Below are 18,377 nucleotides of genomic sequence, written 5' to 3' on the forward strand. Positions count from 1 at the left end.
ATCTGCCAGTGGAGAGAGCCCGATTCCTGGTGACGGGACAAACAGCAGCAGGGAGACTGAATGAGAAACAGCGGTTCGAGAAACTCTTTGCCGCTTGCAATTCTTAGAGCAATCTCAAATGTATTTCATTGTGAGCACGTCTCAGGTCACTCAAGCGGTGTGGGGCATTTGTCCCGGGCCGGCTCTCTGGCTCGTTGGTCTAGGCGTATCATTCTCGCTTAGGGTGCCTGAGTGTGATGAGTTGCGAGAGATCCCGGACGAGCCCGAGGTTTTTTTCCAACTTGACCTGTGCAAAATTGCCTGATTAATTTTCTCAAAAAGCACCTTGATGAAACGAGGTTGGGCTGTCTGGAGTACGGGCAAGGCAGAAAACAGGGAAGTGAAGTGGTTGGATGTAGTGTCGAACAGGTTGACGTGAGCTGTGCGGTGTTTGGGGAATGTCAGCAATCAAGGTAGATTGGAAAATTGGGACAGCTCCCCTCGGAGAACCGAAGTTTTCCAAGTCACGAGGGACCTAGAAACAGGAAATAATGGTGTGAAAATGCTCCCACACCTGAAAGGATCCACAACGATTCGGCAGAATTTTAAAGTCACCAGGAAAAAAGTAAAAGTGACAGGAGGAAGAAGGTTTTCGTGGTTAGTGTCAGTAAGTCCCTGTCGGACATTGACAAAGAGGAAGATTCAATGGACACAAAAGGGAATTCGGTGGTCACGTTCAGATGTGCAGATTTACGCTGAGAAGGCGAGAGAATGAAACGAATAGAGACACACCTTGACTTAAGTATAGAACCAGCAGAGCGAAGGTGGGCCGCATGGCCTCCGTCTGCGCTGCGACACGTGTTGTGATTCAGCGTGAAATCACAGTTCGACCAACAGAATGTGGGAATTTAGTAAAAACGTTTCTATTTCCACAGCCTCCATACGTCTGCGAAACAGCATATTACACGACAGCAGCGGAGGTCTTTGACATCAGTCTCGAACGTGCATGCCGCGTGCCAGATGAAAAGCTGAAGTGTTCTGCGGACAGCCAGTCAAGCGTGGCAGCAGAGTGGCGCAGCGGGAGCGTGCTGGGCCCATAACCCAGAGGTCGATGGATCGAAACCATCCTCTGCTATTGTTCAATGTCACCTCGAGCTGATTTCCTTTGGATCGGTGCTCTCTTCTGCCAACAGCCTTTGCATCGACTTACCCGAATGCACTCGCCAAATCCACTCCATGAAAGAGGCGTGGTTTTAGAGGTCTCAGTGGCATTCTGTTCTTAGGCGGTTTTTATTCTGAACTGAATCGCAAAACCAGTTCTCTGCGATGCCAATCAGCTGGTCAAGTTGAAACAAATGTCTTGCGATTTCGTCCATTCCCTGCAGTGATTCGCTACCCTGGTTCAGACGTGAATGACAAGCATGTCAAAAACCACATCACGACTCAGACACAGTTCCCCCACGATTAGGACGGATCCCACCGATTGTGAATAACCTCAGAGAGAGAGAGAGAGAGACAGGCAGTCGGCATGAACTCGATGGGCTGAACGGCTTGTGTCTACGCGAGAATGGTGCTACGTGTTTATGCCGTCCCACTGCGTGTCTCTGGGACAGAGAGGCTGAGGGAGCAAAACTGGTTCATTTTTAACCGTCCCTGCCTGCAGTCCCTCAGCTCAGGGCCGTGGGGAGGACTCTCAGTGAGTGAAGGTTTCACTCGGATTCTGTTAGTGGCTAACAATACGTAATGTGTCATAGCAGACGAGGTGATAACAAGGAGTCGTTTGTGTGGTAGGGGTCAAGGACATGGGGGAGTTCAAGCCCTAAAGTTCTGGAACTCGATATTGAAGACCGGAGGGCTGTAAGGTCTCCAAGTGGAAAATGAGGTGTTGTTCTTTCATCTGGAGCTAGAACACTGCTGCAAGCCTGAGACAGAGATGTTGGCCAGGGAACAGGGTGATGTGTTAAAGTGGCAGACAACCGCAAGGTCAGGGCCTTTTTCCTGCGGGCAGAACCGGGATGTTCTGCGAAGCAGTCACCTAGTTTATGCTTCATGCTACATTGGGGAAACGACACTGCGAGCAGCGAATGCAGTGGACTAGGTTGTGGCAAAAGTTCTGCTTCACTTGGGCAGGTATGTTTGAGCCCTTGGATATTCTGGAGGGGGCAGGTAAATGGGCAGGTGTTACACATTCGGCGGTTGCAGGCGAAAGCGACTTGGCACTATGGGAGGTGGGTGTGGGGTGTTGCGAGTGAAGGAAGAGTGGAGCCGAAGTGTAACCCCTGGCACAACGGGTGCGTGTTGGGACCATAACCCATTCTCTCCTATTCACTCAATGTCGTCTTTAGCAGCTTTCCCGTATGACAGCGCTCTGTCTGCACCTCGCCTTCTCATCTGCTTCCGAAAAAAGCTTGGGCATAAATATTTCACAGTGATATACTGGCCCAATGTGCACAGTCGAGTTGATACACTCGTGGAGATGTGCGTCTTCTCCTGTTCTCTGTATCCTATGGCGAGGAGGGCAACGCTTGTCACTGGCCGCTCGGGTGTCAGAGAAGAGTTTCAAAACAAAATGGTTGAATTATCTGCCAGTGGAGAGAGCCCGATTCCTGGTGACGGGACAAACAGCAGCAGGGAGACTGAATGAGAAACAGCGGTTCGAGAAACTCTTTGCCGCTTGCAATTCTTAGAGCAATCTCAAATGTATTTCATTGTGAGCACGTCTCAGGTCACTCAAGCGGTGTGGGGCATTTGTCCCGGGCCGGCTCTCTGGCTCGTTGGTCTAGGCGTATCATTCTCGCTTAGGGTGCCTGAGTGTGATGAGTTGCGAGAGATCCCGGACGAGCCCGAGGTTTTTTTCCAACTTGACCTGTGCAAAATTGCCTGATTAATTTTCTCAAAAAGCACCTTGATGAAACGAGGTTGGGCTGTCTGGAGTACGGGCAAGGCAGAAAACAGGGAAGTGAAGTGGTTGGATGTAGTGTCGAACAGGTTGACGTGAGCTGTGCGGTGTTTGGGGAATGTCAGCAATCAAGGTAGATTGGAAAATTGGGACAGCTCCCCTCGGAGAACCGAAGTTTTCCAAGTCACGAGGGACCTAGAAACAGGAAATAATGGTGTGAAAATGCTCCCACACCTGAAAGGATCCACAACGATTCGGCAGAATTTTAAAGTCACCAGGAAAAAATGTAAAAGTGACAGGAGGAAGAACGTTTTCGTACAGGGAGTGGTTAGTGTCAGTAAGTCCCTGTCGGACATTGACAAAGAGGAAGATTCAATGGACACTAAAGGGAATTCGGTGGTCACGTTCAGATGTGCAGATTTACGCTGAGAAGGCGAGAGAATGAAACGAATAGAGACACACCTTGGCTTAAGTATAGAACCAGCAGAGCGAAGGTGGGCCGCATGGCCTCCGTCTGCGCTGCGACACGTGTTGTGATTCAGCGTGAAATCACAGTTCGACCAACAGAATGTGGGAATTTAGTAAAAACGTTTCTATTTCCACAGCCTCCATACGTCTGCGAAACAGCATATTACACGACAGCAGCGGAGGTCTTTGACATCAGTCTCGAACGTGCATGCCGCGTGCCAGATGAAAAGCTGAAGTGTTCTGCGGACAGCCAGTCAAGCGTGGCAGCAGAGTGGCGCAGCGGGAGCGTGCTGGGCCCATAACCCAGAGGTCGATGGATCGAAACCATCCTCTGCTATTGTTCAATGTCACCTCGAGCTGATTTCCTTTGGATCGGTGCTCTCTTCTGCCAACTGCCTTTGCATCGACTTAGCCGAATGCACTCGCCAAATCCACTCCATGAAAGAGGCGTGGTTTTAGAGGTCTCAGTGGCATTCTGTTCTTAGGCGGTTTTTAATTCTGAACTGAATCGCAAAACCAGTTCTCTGCGATGCCAATCCGCTGGTCAAGTTGAAACAAATGTCTTGCGATTTCGTCCATTCCCTGCAGTGATTCGCTACCCTGGTTCAGACGTGAATGACAAGCATGTCAAAAACCACATCACGACTCAGACACAGTTCCCCCACGATTAGGACGGATCCCACCGATTGTGAATAACCTCAGAGAGAGAGAGAGAGAGACAGGCAGTCGGCATGAACTCGATGGGCTGAACGGCTTGTGTCTACGCGAGAATGGTGCTACGTGTTTATGCCGTCCCACTGCGTGTCTCTGGGACAGAGAGGCTGAGGGAGCAAAACTGGTTCATTTTTAACCGTCCCTGCCTGCAGTCCCTCAGCTCAGGGCCGTGGGGAGGACTCTCAGTGAGTGAAGGTTTCACTCGGATTCTGTTAGTGGCTAACAATACGTAATGTGTCATAGCAGACGAGGTGATAACAAGGAGTCGTTTGTGTGGTAGGGGTCAAGGACATGGGGGAGTTCAAGCCCTAAAGTTCTGGAACTCGATATTGAAGACCGGAGGGCTGTAAGGTCTCCAAGTGGAAAATGAGGTGTTGTTCTTTCATCTGGAGCTAGAACACTGCTGCAAGCCTGAGACAGAGATGTTGGCCAGGGAACAGGGTGATGTGTTAAAGTGGCAGACAACCGCAAGGTCAGGGCCTTTTTCCTGCGGGCAGAACCGGGATGTTCTGCGAAGCAGTCACCTAGTTTATGCTTCATGCTACATTGGGGAAACGACACTGCGAGCAGCGAATGCAGTGGACTAGGTTGTGGCAAAAGTTCTGCTTCACTTGGGCAGGTATGTTTGAGCCCTTGGATATTCTGGAGGGGGCAGGTAAATGGGCAGGTGTTACACATTCGGCGGTTGCAGGCGAAAGCGACTTGGCACTATGGGAGGTGGGTGTGGGGTGTTGCGAGTGAAGGAAGAGTGGAGCCGAAGTGTAACCCCTGGCACAACGGGTGCGTGTTGGGACCATAACCCATTCTCTCCTATTCACTCAATGTCGTCTTTAGCAGCTTTCCCGTATGACAGCGCTCTGTCTGCACCTCGCCTTCTCATCTGCTTCCGAAAAAAGCTTGGGCATAAATATTTCACAGTGATATACTGGCCCAATGTGCACAGTCGAGTTGATACACTCGTGGAGATGTGCGTCTTCTCCTGTTCTCTGTATCCTATGGCGAGGAGGTTTTTTTCCAACTTGACCTGTGCAAAATTGCCTGATTAATTTTCTCAAAAAGCACCTTGATGAAACGAGGTTGGGCTGTCTGGAGTACGGGCAAGGCAGAAAACAGGGAAGTGAAGTGGTTGGATGTAGTGTCGAACAGGTTGACGTGAGCTGTGCGGTGTTTGGGGAATGTCAGCAATCAAGGTAGATTGGAAAATTGGGACAGCTCCCCTCGGAGAACCGAAGTTTTCCAAGTCACGAGGGACCTAGAAACAGGAAATAATGGTGTGAAAATGCTCCCACACCTGAAAGGATCCACAACGATTCGGCAGAATTTTAAAGTCACCAGGAAAAAATGTAAAAGTGACAGGAGGAAGAACGTTTTCGTACAGGGAGTGGTTAGTGTCAGTAAGTCCCTGTCGGACATTGACAAAGAGGAAGATTCAATGGACACTAAAGGGAATTCGGTGGTCACGTTCAGATGTGCAGATTTACGCTGAGAAGGCGAGAGAATGAAACGAATAGAGACACACCTTGGCTTAAGTATAGAACCAGCAGAGCGAAGGTGGGCCGCATGGCCTCCGTCTGCGCTGCGACACGTGTTGTGATTCAGCGTGAAATCACAGTTCGACCAACAGAATGTGGGAATTTAGTAAAAACGTTTCTATTTCCACAGCCTCCATACGTCTGCGAAACAGCATATTACACGACAGCAGCGGAGGTCTTTGACATCAGTCTCGAACGTGCATGCCGCGTGCCAGATGAAAAGCTGAAGTGTTCTGCGGACAGCCAGTCAAGCGTGGCAGCAGAGTGGCGCAGCGGGAGCGTGCTGGGCCCATAACCCAGAGGTCGATGGATCGAAACCATCCTCTGCTATTGTTCAATGTCACCTCGAGCTGATTTCCTTTGGATCGGTGCTCTCTTCTGCCAACTGCCTTTGCATCGACTTACCCGAATGCACTCGCCAAATCCACTCCATGAAAGAGGCGTGGTTTTAGAGGTCTCAGTGGCATTCTGTTCTTAGGCGGTTTTTATTCTGAACTGAATCGCAAAACCAGTTCTCTGCGATGCCAATCCGCTGGTCAAGTTGAAACAAATGTCTTGCGATTTCGTCCATTCCCTGCAGTGATTCGCTACCCTGGTTCAGACGTGAATGACAAGCATGTCAAAAACCACATCACGACTCAGACACAGTTCCCCCACGATTAGGACGGATCCCACCGATTGTGAATAACCTCAGAGAGAGAGAGAGAGAGACAGGCAGTCGGCATGAACTCGATGGGCTGAACGGCTTGTGTCTACGCGAGAATGGTGCTACGTGTTTATGCCGTCCCACTGCGTGTCTCTGGGACAGAGAGGCTGAGGGAGCAAAACTGGTTCATTTTTAACCGTCCCTGCCTGCAGTCCCTCAGCTCAGGGCCGTGGGGAGGACTCTCAGTGAGTGAAGGTTTCACTCGGATTCTGTTAGTGGCTAACAATACGTAATGTGTCATAGCAGACGAGGTGATAACAAGGAGTCGTTTGTGTGGTAGGGGTCAAGGACATGGGGGAGTTCAAGCCCTAAAGTTCTGGAACTCGATATTGAAGACCGGAGGGCTGTAAGGTCTCCAAGTGGAAAATGAGGTGTTGTTCTTTCATCTGGAGCTAGAACACTGCTGCAAGCCTGAGACAGAGATGTTGGCCAGGGAACAGGGTGATGTGTTAAAGTGGCAGACAACCGCAAGGTCAGGGCCTTTTTCCTGCGGGCAGAACCGGGATGTTCTGCGAAGCAGTCACCTAGTTTATGCTTCATGCTACATTGGGGAAACGACACTGCGAGCAGCGAATGCAGTGGACTAGGTTGTGGCAAAAGTTCTGCTTCACTTGGGCAGGTATGTTTGAGCCCTTGGATATTCTGGAGGGGGCAGGTAAATGGGCAGGTGTTACACATTCGGCGGTTGCAGGCGAAAGCGACTTGGCACATGGGAGGTGGGTGTGGGGTGTTGCGAGTGAAGGAAGAGTGGAGCCGAAGTGTAACCCCTGGCACAACGGGTGCGTGTTGGGACCATAACCCATTCTCTCCTATTCACTCAATGTCGTCTTTAGCAGCTTTCCCGTATGACAGCGCTCTGTCTGCACCTCGCCTTCTCATCTGCTTCCGAAAAAAGCTTGGGCATAAATATTTCACAGTGATATACTGGCCCAATGTGCACAGTCGAGTTGATACACTCGTGGAGATGTGCGTCTTCTCCTGTTCTCTGTATCCTATGGCGAGGAGGTTTTTTTCCAACTTGACCTGTGCAAAATTGCCTGATTAATTTTCTCAAAAAGCACCTTGATGAAACGAGGTTGGGCTGTCTGGAGTACGGGCAAGGCAGAAAACAGGGAAGTGAAGTGGTTGGATGTAGTGTCGAACAGGTTGACGTGAGCTGTGCGGTGTTTGGGGAATGTCAGCAATCAAGGTAGATTGGAAAATTGGGACAGCTCCCCTCGGAGAACCGAAGTTTTCCAAGTCACGAGGGACCTAGAAACAGGAAATAATGGTGTGAAAATGCTCCCACACCTGAAAGGATCCACAACGATTCGGCAGAATTTTAAAGTCACCAGGAAAAAATGTAAAAGTGACAGGAGGAAGAACGTTTTCGTACAGGGAGTGGTTAGTGTCAGTAAGTCCCTGTCGGACATTGACAAAGAGGAAGATTCAATGGACACTAAAGGGAATTCGGTGGTCACGTTCAGATGTGCAGATTTACGCTGAGAAGGCGAGAGAATGAAACGAATAGAGACACACCTTGGCTTAAGTATAGAACCAGCAGAGCGAAGGTGGGCCGCATGGCCTCCGTCTGCGCTGCGACACGTGTTGTGATTCAGCGTGAAATCACAGTTCGACCAACAGAATGTGGGAATTTAGTAAAAACGTTTCTATTTCCACAGCCTCCATACGTCTGCGAAACAGCATATTACACGACAGCAGCGGAGGTCTTTGACATCAGTCTCGAACGTGCATGCCGCGTGCCAGATGAAAAGCTGAAGTGTTCTGCGGACAGCCAGTCAAGCGTGGCAGCAGAGTGGCGCAGCGGGAGCGTGCTGGGCCCATAACCCAGAGGTCGATGGATCGAAACCATCCTCTGCTATTGTTCAATGTCACCTCGAGCTGATTTCCTTTGGATCGGTGCTCTCTTCTGCCAACTGCCTTTGCATCGACTTACCCGAATGCACTCGCCAAATCCACTCCATGAAAGAGGCGTGGTTTTAGAGGTCTCAGTGGCATTCTGTTCTTAGGCGGTTTTTATTCTGAACTGAATCGCAAAACCAGTTCTCTGCGATGCCAATCAGCTGGTCAAGTTGAAACAAATGTCTTGCGATTTCGTCCATTCCCTGCAGTGATTCGCTACCCTGGTTCAGACGTGAATGACAAGCATGTCAAAAACCACATCACGACTCAGACACAGTTCCCCCACGATTAGGACGGATCCCACCGATTGTGAATAACCTCAGAGAGAGAGAGAGAGAGACAGGCAGTCGGCATGAACTCGATGGGCTGAACGGCTTGTGTCTACGCGAGAATGGTGCTACGTGTTTATGCCGTCCCACTGCGTGTCTCTGGGACAGAGAGGCTGAGGGAGCAAAACTGGTTCATTTTTAACCGTCCCTGCCTGCAGTCCCTCAGCTCAGGGCCGTGGGGAGGACTCTCAGTGAGTGAAGGTTTCACTCGGATTCTGTTAGTGGCTAACAATACGTAATGTGTCATAGCAGACGAGGTGATAACAAGGAGTCGTTTGTGTGGTAGGGGTCAAGGACATGGGGGAGTTCAAGCCCTAAAGTTCTGGAACTCGATATTGAAGACCGGAGGGCTGTAAGGTCTCCAAGTGGAAAATGAGGTGTTGTTCTTTCATCTGGAGCTAGAACACTGCTGCAAGCCTGAGACAGAGATGTTGGCCAGGGAACAGGGTGATGTGTTAAAGTGGCAGACAACCGCAAGGTCAGGGCCTTTTTCCTGCGGGCAGAACCGGGATGTTCTGCGAAGCAGTCACCTAGTTTATGCTTCATGCTACATTGGGGAAACGACACTGCGAGCAGCGAATGCAGTGGACTAGGTTGTGGCAAAAGTTCTGCTTCACTTGGGCAGGTATGTTTGAGCCCTTGGATATTCTGGAGGGGGCAGGTAAATGGGCAGGTGTTACACATTCGGCGGTTGCAGGCGAAAGCGACTTGGCACTATGGGAGGTGGGTGTGGGGTGTTGCGAGTGAAGGAAGAGTGGAGCCGAAGTGTAACCCCTGGCACAACGGGTGCGTGTTGGGACCATAACCCATTCTCTCCTATTCACTCAATGTCGTCTTTAGCAGCTTTCCCGTATGACAGCGCTCTGTCTGCACCTCGCCTTCTCATCTGCTTCCGAAAAAAGCTTGGGCATAAATATTTCACAGTGATATACTGGCCCAATGTGCACAGTCGAGTTGATACACTCGTGGAGATGTGCGTCTTCTCCTGTTCTCTGTATCCTATGGCGAGGAGGGCAACGCTTGTCACTGGCCGCTCGGGTGTCAGAGAAGAGTTTCAAAACAAAATGGTTGAATTATCTGCCAGTGGAGAGAGCCCGATTCCTGGTGACGGGACAAACAGCAGCAGGGAGACTGAATGAGAAACAGCGGTTCGAGAAACTCTTTGCCGCTTGCAATTCTTAGAGCAATCTCAAATGTATTTCATTGTGAGCACGTCTCAGGTCACTCAAGCGGTGTGGGGCATTTGTCCCGGGCCGGCTCTCTGGCTCGTTGGTCTAGGCGTATCATTCTCGCTTAGGGTGCCTGAGTGTGATGAGTTGCGAGAGATCCCGGACGAGCCCGAGGTTTTTTTCCAACTTGACCTGTGCAAAATTGCCTGATTAATTTTCTCAAAAAGCACCTTGATGAAACGAGGTTGGGCTGTCTGGAGTACGGGCAAGGCAGAAAACAGGGAAGTGAAGTGGTTGGATGTAGTGTCGAACAGGTTGACGTGAGCTGTGCGGTGTTTGGGGAATGTCAGCAATCAAGGTAGATTGGAAAATTGGGACAGCTCCCCTCGGAGAACCGAAGTTTTCCAAGTCACGAGGGACCTAGAAACAGGAAATAATGGTGTGAAAATGCTCCCACACCTGAAAGGATCCACAACGATTCGGCAGAATTTTAAAGTCACCAGGAAAAAATGTAAAAGTGACAGGAGGAAGAACGTTTTCGTACAGGGAGTGGTTAGTGTCAGTAAGTCCCTGTCGGACATTGACAAAGAGGAAGATTCAATGGACACTAAAGGGAATTCGGTGGTCACGTTCAGATGTGCAGATTTACGCTGAGAAGGCGAGAGAATGAAACGAATAGAGACACACCTTGGCTTAAGTATAGAACCAGCAGAGCGAAGGTGGGCCGCATGGCCTCCGTCTGCGCTGCGACACGTGTTGTGATTCAGCGTGAAATCACAGTTCGACCAACAGAATGTGGGAATTTAGTAAAAACGTTTCTATTTCCACAGCCTCCATACGTCTGCGAAACAGCATATTACACGACAGCAGCGGAGGTCTTTGACATCAGTCTCGAACGTGCATGCCGCGTGCCAGATGAAAAGCTGAAGTGTTCTGCGGACAGCCAGTCAAGCGTGGCAGCAGAGTGGCGCAGCGGGAGCGTGCTGGGCCCATAACCCAGAGGTCGATGGATCGAAACCATCCTCTGCTATTGTTCAATGTCACCTCGAGCTGATTTCCTTTGGATCGGTGCTCTCTTCTGCCAACTGCCTTTGCATCGACTTACCCGAATGCACTCGCCAAATCCACTCCATGAAAGAGGCGTGGTTTTAGAGGTCTCAGTGGCATTCTGTTCTTAGGCGGTTTTTAATTCTGAACTGAATCGCAAAACCAGTTCTCTGCGATGCCAATCCGCTGGTCAAGTTGAAACAAATGTCTTGCGATTTCGTCCATTCCCTGCAGTGATTCGCTACCCTGGTTCAGACGTGAATGACAAGCATGTCAAAAACCACATCACGACTCAGACACAGTTCCCCCACGATTAGGACGGATCCCACCGATTGTGAATAACCTCAGAGAGAGAGAGAGAGAGACAGGCAGTCGGCATGAACTCGATGGGCTGAACGGCTTGTGTCTACGCGAGAATGGTGCTACGTGTTTATGCCGTCCCACTGCGTGTCTCTGGGACAGAGAGGCTGAGGGAGCAAAACTGGTTCATTTTTAACCGTCCCTGCCTGCAGTCCCTCAGCTCAGGGCCGTGGGGAGGACTCTCAGTGAGTGAAGGTTTCACTCGGATTCTGTTAGTGGCTAACAATACGTAATGTGTCATAGCAGACGAGGTGATAACAAGGAGTCGTTTGTGTGGTAGGGGTCAAGGACATGGGGGAGTTCAAGCCCTAAAGTTCTGGAACTCGATATTGAAGACCGGAGGGCTGTAAGGTCTCCAAGTGGAAAATGAGGTGTTGTTCTTTCATCTGGAGCTAGAACACTGCTGCAAGCCTGAGACAGAGATGTTGGCCAGGGAACAGGGTGATGTGTTAAAGTGGCAGACAACCGCAAGGTCAGGGCCTTTTTCCTGCGGGCAGAACCGGGATGTTCTGCGAAGCAGTCACCTAGTTTATGCTTCATGCTACATTGGGGAAACGACACTGCGAGCAGCGAATGCAGTGGACTAGGTTGTGGCAAAAGTTCTGCTTCACTTGGGCAGGTATGTTTGAGCCCTTGGATATTCTGGAGGGGGCAGGTAAATGGGCAGGTGTTACACATTCGGCGGTTGCAGGCGAAAGCGACTTGGCACTATGGGAGGTGGGTGTGGGGTGTTGCGAGTGAAGGAAGAGTGGAGCCGAAGTGTAACCCCTGGCACAACGGGTGCGTGTTGGGACCATAACCCATTCTCTCCTATTCACTCAATGTCGTCTTTAGCAGCTTTCCCGTATGACAGCGCTCTGTCTGCACCTCGCCTTCTCATCTGCTTCCGAAAAAAGCTTGGGCATAAATATTTCACAGTGATATACTGGCCCAATGTGCACAGTCGAGTTGATACACTCGTGGAGATGTGCGTCTTCTCCTGTTCTCTGTATCCTATGGCGAGGAGGTTTTTTTCCAACTTGACCTGTGCAAAATTGCCTGATTAATTTTCTCAAAAAGCACCTTGATGAAACGAGGTTGGGCTGTCTGGAGTACGGGCAAGGCAGAAAACAGGGAAGTGAAGTGGTTGGATGTAGTGTCGAACAGGTTGACGTGAGCTGTGCGGTGTTTGGGGAATGTCAGCAATCAAGGTAGATTGGAAAATTGGGACAGCTCCCCTCGGAGAACCGAAGTTTTCCAAGTCACGAGGGACCTAGAAACAGGAAATAATGGTGTGAAAATGCTCCCACACCTGAAAGGATCCACAACGATTCGGCAGAATTTTAAAGTCACCAGGAAAAAATGTAAAAGTGACAGGAGGAAGAACGTTTTCGTACAGGGAGTGGTTAGTGTCAGTAAGTCCCTGTCGGACATTGACAAAGAGGAAGATTCAATGGACACTAAAGGGAATTCGGTGGTCACGTTCAGATGTGCAGATTTACGCTGAGAAGGCGAGAGAATGAAACGAATAGAGACACACCTTGGCTTAAGTATAGAACCAGCAGAGCGAAGGTGGGCCGCATGGCCTCCGTCTGCGCTGCGACACGTGTTGTGATTCAGCGTGAAATCACAGTTCGACCAACAGAATGTGGGAATTTAGTAAAAACGTTTCTATTTCCACAGCCTCCATACGTCTGCGAAACAGCATATTACACGACAGCAGCGGAGGTCTTTGACATCAGTCTCGAACGTGCATGCCGCGTGCCAGATGAAAAGCTGAAGTGTTCTGCGGACAGCCAGTCAAGCGTGGCAGCAGAGTGGCGCAGCGGGAGCGTGCTGGGCCCATAACCCAGAGGTCGATGGATCGAAACCATCCTCTGCTATTGTTCAATGTCACCTCGAGCTGATTTCCTTTGGATCGGTGCTCTCTTCTGCCAACTGCCTTTGCATCGACTTACCCGAATGCACTCGCCAAATCCACTCCATGAAAGAGGCGTGGTTTTAGAGGTCTCAGTGGCATTCTGTTCTTAGGCGGTTTTTAATTCTGAACTGAATCGCAAAACCAGTTCTCTGCGATGCCAATCCGCTGGTCAAGTTGAAACAAATGTCTTGCGATTTCGTCCATTCCCTGCAGTGATTCGCTACCCTGGTTCAGACGTGAATGACAAGCATGTCAAAAACCACATCACGACTCAGACACAGTTCCCCCACGATTAGGACGGATCCCACCGATTGTGAATAACCTCAGAGAGAGAGAGAGAGAGACAGGCAGTCGGCATGAACTCGATGGGCTGAACGGCTTGTGTCTACGCGAGAATGGTGCTACGTGTTTATGCCGTCCCACTGCGTGTCTCTGGGACAGAGAGGCTGAGGGAGCAAAACTGGTTCATTTTTAACCGTCCCTGCCTGCAGTCCCTCAGCTCAGGGCCGTGGGGAGGACTCTCAGTGAGTGAAGGTTTCACTCGGATTCTGTTAGTGGCTAACAATACGTAATGTGTCATAGCAGACGAGGTGATAACAAGGAGTCGTTTGTGTGGTAGGGGTCAAGGACATGGGGGAGTTCAAGCCCTAAAGTTCTGGAACTCGATATTGAAGACCGGAGGGCTGTAAGGTCTCCAAGTGGAAAATGAGGTGTTGTTCTTTCATCTGGAGCTAGAACACTGCTGCAAGCCTGAGACAGAGATGTTGGCCAGGGAACAGGGTGATGTGTTAAAGTGGCAGACAACCGCAAGGTCAGGGCCTTTTTCCTGCGGGCAGAACCGGGATGTTCTGCGAAGCAGTCACCTAGTTTATGCTTCATGCTACATTGGGGAAACGACACTGCGAGCAGCGAATGCAGTGGACTAGGTTGTGGCAAAAGTTCTGCTTCACTTGGGCAGGTATGTTTGAGCCCTTGGATATTCTGGAGGGGGCAGGTAAATGGGCAGGTGTTACACATTCGGCGGTTGCAGGCGAAAGCGACTTGGCACTATGGGAGGTGGGTGTGGGGTGTTGCGAGTGAAGGAAGAGTGGAGCCGAAGTGTAACCCCTGGCACAACGGGTGCGTGTTGGGACCATAACCCATTCTCTCCTATTCACTCAATGTCGTCTTTAGCAGCTTTCCCGTATGACAGCGCTCTGTCTGCACCTCGCCTTCTCATCTGCTTCCGAAAAAAGCTTGGGCATAAATATTTCACAGTGATATACTGGCCCAATGTGCACAGTCGAGTTGATACACTCGTGGAGATGTGCGTCTTCTCCTGTTCTCTGTATCCTATGGCGAGGAGGTTTTTTTCCAACTTGACCTGTGCAAAATTGCCTGATTAATTTTCTCAAAAAGCACCTTGATGAAACGAGGTTGGGCTGTCTGGAGTACGGGCAAGGCAGAAAACAGGGAAGTGAAGTGGTTGGATGTAGTGTCGAACAGGTTGACGTGAGCTGTGCGGTGTTTGGGGAATGTCAGCAATCAAGGTAGATTGGAAAATTGGGACAGCTCCCCTCGGAGAACCGAAGTTTTCCAAGTCACGAGGGACCTAGAAACAGGAAATAATGGTGTGAAAATGCTCCCACACCTGAAAGGATCCACAACGATTCGGCAGAATTTTAAAGTCACCAGGAAAAAATGTAAAAGTGACAGGAGGAAGAACGTTTTCGTACAGGGAGTGGTTAGTGTCAGTAAGTTCCTGTCGGACATTGACAAAGAGGAAGATTCAATGGACACTAAAGGGAATTCGGTGATCACGTTCAGATGTGCAGATTTACGCTGAGAAGGCGAGAGAATGAAACGAATAGAGACACACCTTGGCTTAAGTATAGAACCAGCAGAGCGAAGGTGGGCCGCATGGCCTCCGTCTGCGCTGCGACACGTGTTGTGATTCAGCGTGAAATCACAGTTCGACCAACAGAATGTGGGAATTTAGTAAAAACGTTTCTATTTCCACAGCCTCCATACGTCTGCGAAACAGCATATTACACGACAGCAGCGGAGGTCTTTGACATCAGTCTCGAACGTGCATGCCGCGTGCCAGATGAAAAGCTGAAGTGTTCTGCGGACAGCCAGTCAAGCGTGGCAGCAGAGTGGCGCAGCGGGAGCGTGCTGGGCCCATAACCCAGAGGTCGATGGATCGAAACCATCCTCTGCTATTGTTCAATGTCACCTCGAGCTGATTTCCTTTGGATCGGTGCTCTCTTCTGCCAACTGCCTTTGCATCGACTTACCCGAATGCACTCGCCAAATCCACTCCATGAAAGAGGCGTGGTTTTAGAGGTCTCAGTGGCATTCTGTTCTTAGGCGGTTTTTATTCTGAACTGAATCGCAAAACCAGTTCTCTGCGATGCCAATCAGCTGGTCAAGTTGAAACAAATGTCTTGCGATTTCGTCCATTCCCTGCAGTGATTCGCTACCCTGGTTCAGACGTGAATGACAAGCATGTCAAAAACCACATCACGACTCAGACACAGTTCCCCCACGATTAGGACGGATCCCACCGATTGTGAATAACCTCAGAGAGAGAGAGAGAGAGAGACAGGCAGTCGGCATGAACTCGATGGGCTGAACGGCTTGTGTCTACGCGAGAATGGTGCTACGTGTTTATGCCGTCCCACTGCGTGTCTCTGGGACAGAGAGGCTGAGGGAGCAAAACTGGTTCATTTTTAACCGTCCCTGCCTGCAGTCCCTCAGCTCAGGGCCGTGGGGAGGACTCTCAGTGAGTGAAGGTTTCACTCGGATTCTGTTAGTGGCTAACAATACGTAATGTGTCATAGCAGACGAGGTGATAACAAGGAGTCGTTTGTGTGGTAGGGGTCAAGGACATGGGGGAGTTCAAGCCCTAAAGTTCTGGAACTCGATATTGAAGACCGGAGGGCTGTAAGGTCTCCAAGTGGAAAATGAGGTGTTGTTCTTTCATCTGGAGCTAGAACACTGCTGCAAGCCTGAGACAGAGATGTTGGCCAGGGAACAGGGTGATGTGTTAAAGTGGCAGACAACCGCAAGGTCAGGGCCTTTTTCCTGCGGGCAGAACCGGGATGTTCTGCGAAGCAGTCACCTAGTTTATGCTTCATGCTACATTGGGGAAACGACACTGCGAGCAGCGAATGCAGTGGACTAGGTTGTGGCAAAAGTTCTGCTTCACTTGGGCAGGTATGTTTGAGCCCTTGGATATTCTGGAGGGGGCAGGTAAATGGGCAGGTGTTACACATTCGGCGGTTGCAGGCGAAAGCGACTTGGCACTATGGGAGGTGGGTGTGGGGTGTTGCGAGTGAAGGAAGAGTGGAGCCGAAGTGTAACCCCTGGCACAACGGGTGCGTGTTGGGACCATAACCCATTCTCTCCTATTCACTCAATGTCGTCTTTAGCAGCTTTCCCGTATGACAGCGCTCTGTCTGCACCTCGCCTTCTCATCTGCTTCCGAAAAAAGCTTGGGCATAAATATTTCACAGTGATATACTGGCCCAATGTGCACAGTCGAGTTGATACACTTGTGGAGATGTGCGTCTTCTCCTGTTCTCTGTATCCTATGGCGAGGAGGGCAACGCTTGTCACTGGCCGCTCGGGTGTCAGAGAAGAGTTTCAAAACAAAATGGTTGAATTATCTGCCAGTGGAGAGAGCCCGATTCCTGGTGACGGGACAAACAGCAGCAGGGAGACTGAATGAGAAACAGCGGTTCGAGAAACTCTTTGCCGCTTGCAATTCTTAGAGCAATCTCAAATGTATTTCATTGTGAGCACGTCTCAGGTCACTCAAGCGGTGTGGGGCATTTGTCCCGGGCCGGCTCTCTGGCTCGTTGGTCTAGGCGTATCATTCTCGCTTAGGGTGCCTGAGTGTGATGAGTTGCGAGAGATCCCGGACGAGCCCGAGGTTTTTTTCCAACTTGACCTGTGCAAAATTGCCTGATTAATTTTCTCAAAAAGCACCTTGATGAAACGAGGTTGGGCTGTCTGGAGTACGGGCAAGGCAGAAAACAGGGAAGTGAAGTGGTTGGATGTAGTGTCGAACAGGTTGACGTGAGCTGTGCGGTGTTTGGGGAATGTCAGCAATCAAGGTAGATTGGAAAATTGGGACAGCTCCCCTCGGAGAACCGAAGTTTTCCAAGTCACGAGGGACCTAGAAACAGGAAATAATGGTGTGAAAATGCTCCCACACCTGAAAGGATCCACAACGATTCGGCAGAATTTTAAAGTCACCAGGAAAAAATGTAAAAGTGACAGGAGGAAGAACGTTTTCGTACAGGGAGTGGTTAGTGTCAGTAAGTCCCTGTCGGACATTGACAAAGAGGAAGATTCAATGGACACTAAAGGGAATTCGGTGGTCACGTTCAGATGTGCAGATTTACGCTGAGAAGGCGAGAGAATGAAACGAATAGAGACACACCTTGGCTTAAGTATAGAACCAGCAGAGCGAAGGTGGGCCGCATGGCCTCCGTCTGCGCTGCGACACGTGTTGTGATTCAGCGTGAAATCACAGTTCGACCAACAGAATGTGGGAATTTAGTAAAAACGTTTCTATTTCCACAGCCTCCATACGTCTGCGAAACAGCATATTACACGACAGCAGCGGAGGTCTTTGACATCAGTCTCGAACGTGCATGCCGCGTGCCAGATGAAAAGCTGAAGTGTTCTGCGGACAGCCAGTCAAGCGTGGCAGCAGAGTGGCGCAGCGGGAGCGTGCTGGGCCCATAACCCAGAGGTCGATGGATCGAAACCATCCTCTGCTATTGTTCAATGTCACCTCGAGCTGATTTCCTTTGGATCGGTGCTCTCTTCTGCCAACTGCCTTTGCATCGACTTAGCCGAATGCACTCGCCAAATCCACTCCATGAAAGAGGTGTGGTTTTAGAGGTCTCAGTGGCATTCTGTTCTTAGGCGGTTTTTATTCTGAACTGAATCGCAAAACCAGTTCTCTGCGATGCCAATCAGCTGGTCAAGTTGAAACAAATGTCTTGCGATTTCGTCCATTCCCTGCAGTGATTCGCTACCCTGGTTCAGACGTGAATGACAAGCATGTCAAAAACCACATCACGACTCAGACACAGTTCCCCCACGATTAGGACGGATCCCACCGATTGTGAATAACCTCAGAGAGAGAGAGAGAGAGACAGGCAGTCGGCATGAACTCGATGGGCTGAACGGCTTGTGTCTACGCGAGAATGGTGCTACGTGTTTATGCCGTCCCACTGCGTGTCTCTGGGACAGAGAGGCTGAGGGAGCAAAACTGGTTCATTTTTAACCGTCCCTGCCTGCAGTCCCTCAGCTCAGGGCCGTGGGGAGGACTCTCAGTGAGTGAAGGTTTCACTCGGATTCTGTTAGTGGCTAAC

At 50.3% G+C, this 18,377-nt stretch overlaps 8 non-coding genes across 8 annotated transcripts; all 8 read left to right on the forward strand.

The window, feature by feature from the left end:
- Window positions 1-1,042: 1,042 nt before the first annotated feature.
- On the forward strand, window positions 1,043-1,114 carry trnam-cau (transfer RNA methionine (anticodon CAU)). Its single transcript has one exon. It is a non-coding gene; the product is annotated as a tRNA-Met (tRNA).
- A 2,497-nt stretch (window positions 1,115-3,611) lies between these two features.
- trnam-cau (transfer RNA methionine (anticodon CAU)) lies at window positions 3,612-3,683 on the forward strand. Its single transcript has one exon. It is a non-coding gene; the product is annotated as a tRNA-Met (tRNA).
- Window positions 3,684-5,850: 2,167 nt separating this feature from the next.
- trnam-cau (transfer RNA methionine (anticodon CAU)) lies at window positions 5,851-5,922 on the forward strand. The gene has a single exon. It is a non-coding gene; the product is annotated as a tRNA-Met (tRNA).
- A 2,165-nt stretch (window positions 5,923-8,087) lies between these two features.
- trnam-cau (transfer RNA methionine (anticodon CAU)) lies at window positions 8,088-8,159 on the forward strand. Its single transcript has one exon. It is a non-coding gene; the product is annotated as a tRNA-Met (tRNA).
- Window positions 8,160-10,656: 2,497 nt separating this feature from the next.
- On the forward strand, window positions 10,657-10,728 carry trnam-cau (transfer RNA methionine (anticodon CAU)). Its single transcript has one exon. It is a non-coding gene; the product is annotated as a tRNA-Met (tRNA).
- Window positions 10,729-12,895: 2,167 nt separating this feature from the next.
- Window positions 12,896-12,967, forward strand: trnam-cau (transfer RNA methionine (anticodon CAU)). Its single transcript has one exon. It is a non-coding gene; the product is annotated as a tRNA-Met (tRNA).
- Window positions 12,968-15,134: 2,167 nt separating this feature from the next.
- trnam-cau (transfer RNA methionine (anticodon CAU)) lies at window positions 15,135-15,206 on the forward strand. The gene has a single exon. It is a non-coding gene; the product is annotated as a tRNA-Met (tRNA).
- A 2,499-nt stretch (window positions 15,207-17,705) lies between these two features.
- trnam-cau (transfer RNA methionine (anticodon CAU)) lies at window positions 17,706-17,777 on the forward strand. Its single transcript has one exon. It is a non-coding gene; the product is annotated as a tRNA-Met (tRNA).
- Window positions 17,778-18,377: the final 600 nt, after the last annotated feature.

The sequence above is a fragment of the Hemiscyllium ocellatum genome, assembly GCF_020745735.1.
Source record: "Hemiscyllium ocellatum isolate sHemOce1 chromosome 27 unlocalized genomic scaffold, sHemOce1.pat.X.cur. SUPER_27_unloc_1, whole genome shotgun sequence".
Taxonomy (NCBI): domain Eukaryota; kingdom Metazoa; phylum Chordata; class Chondrichthyes; order Orectolobiformes; family Hemiscylliidae; genus Hemiscyllium; species Hemiscyllium ocellatum.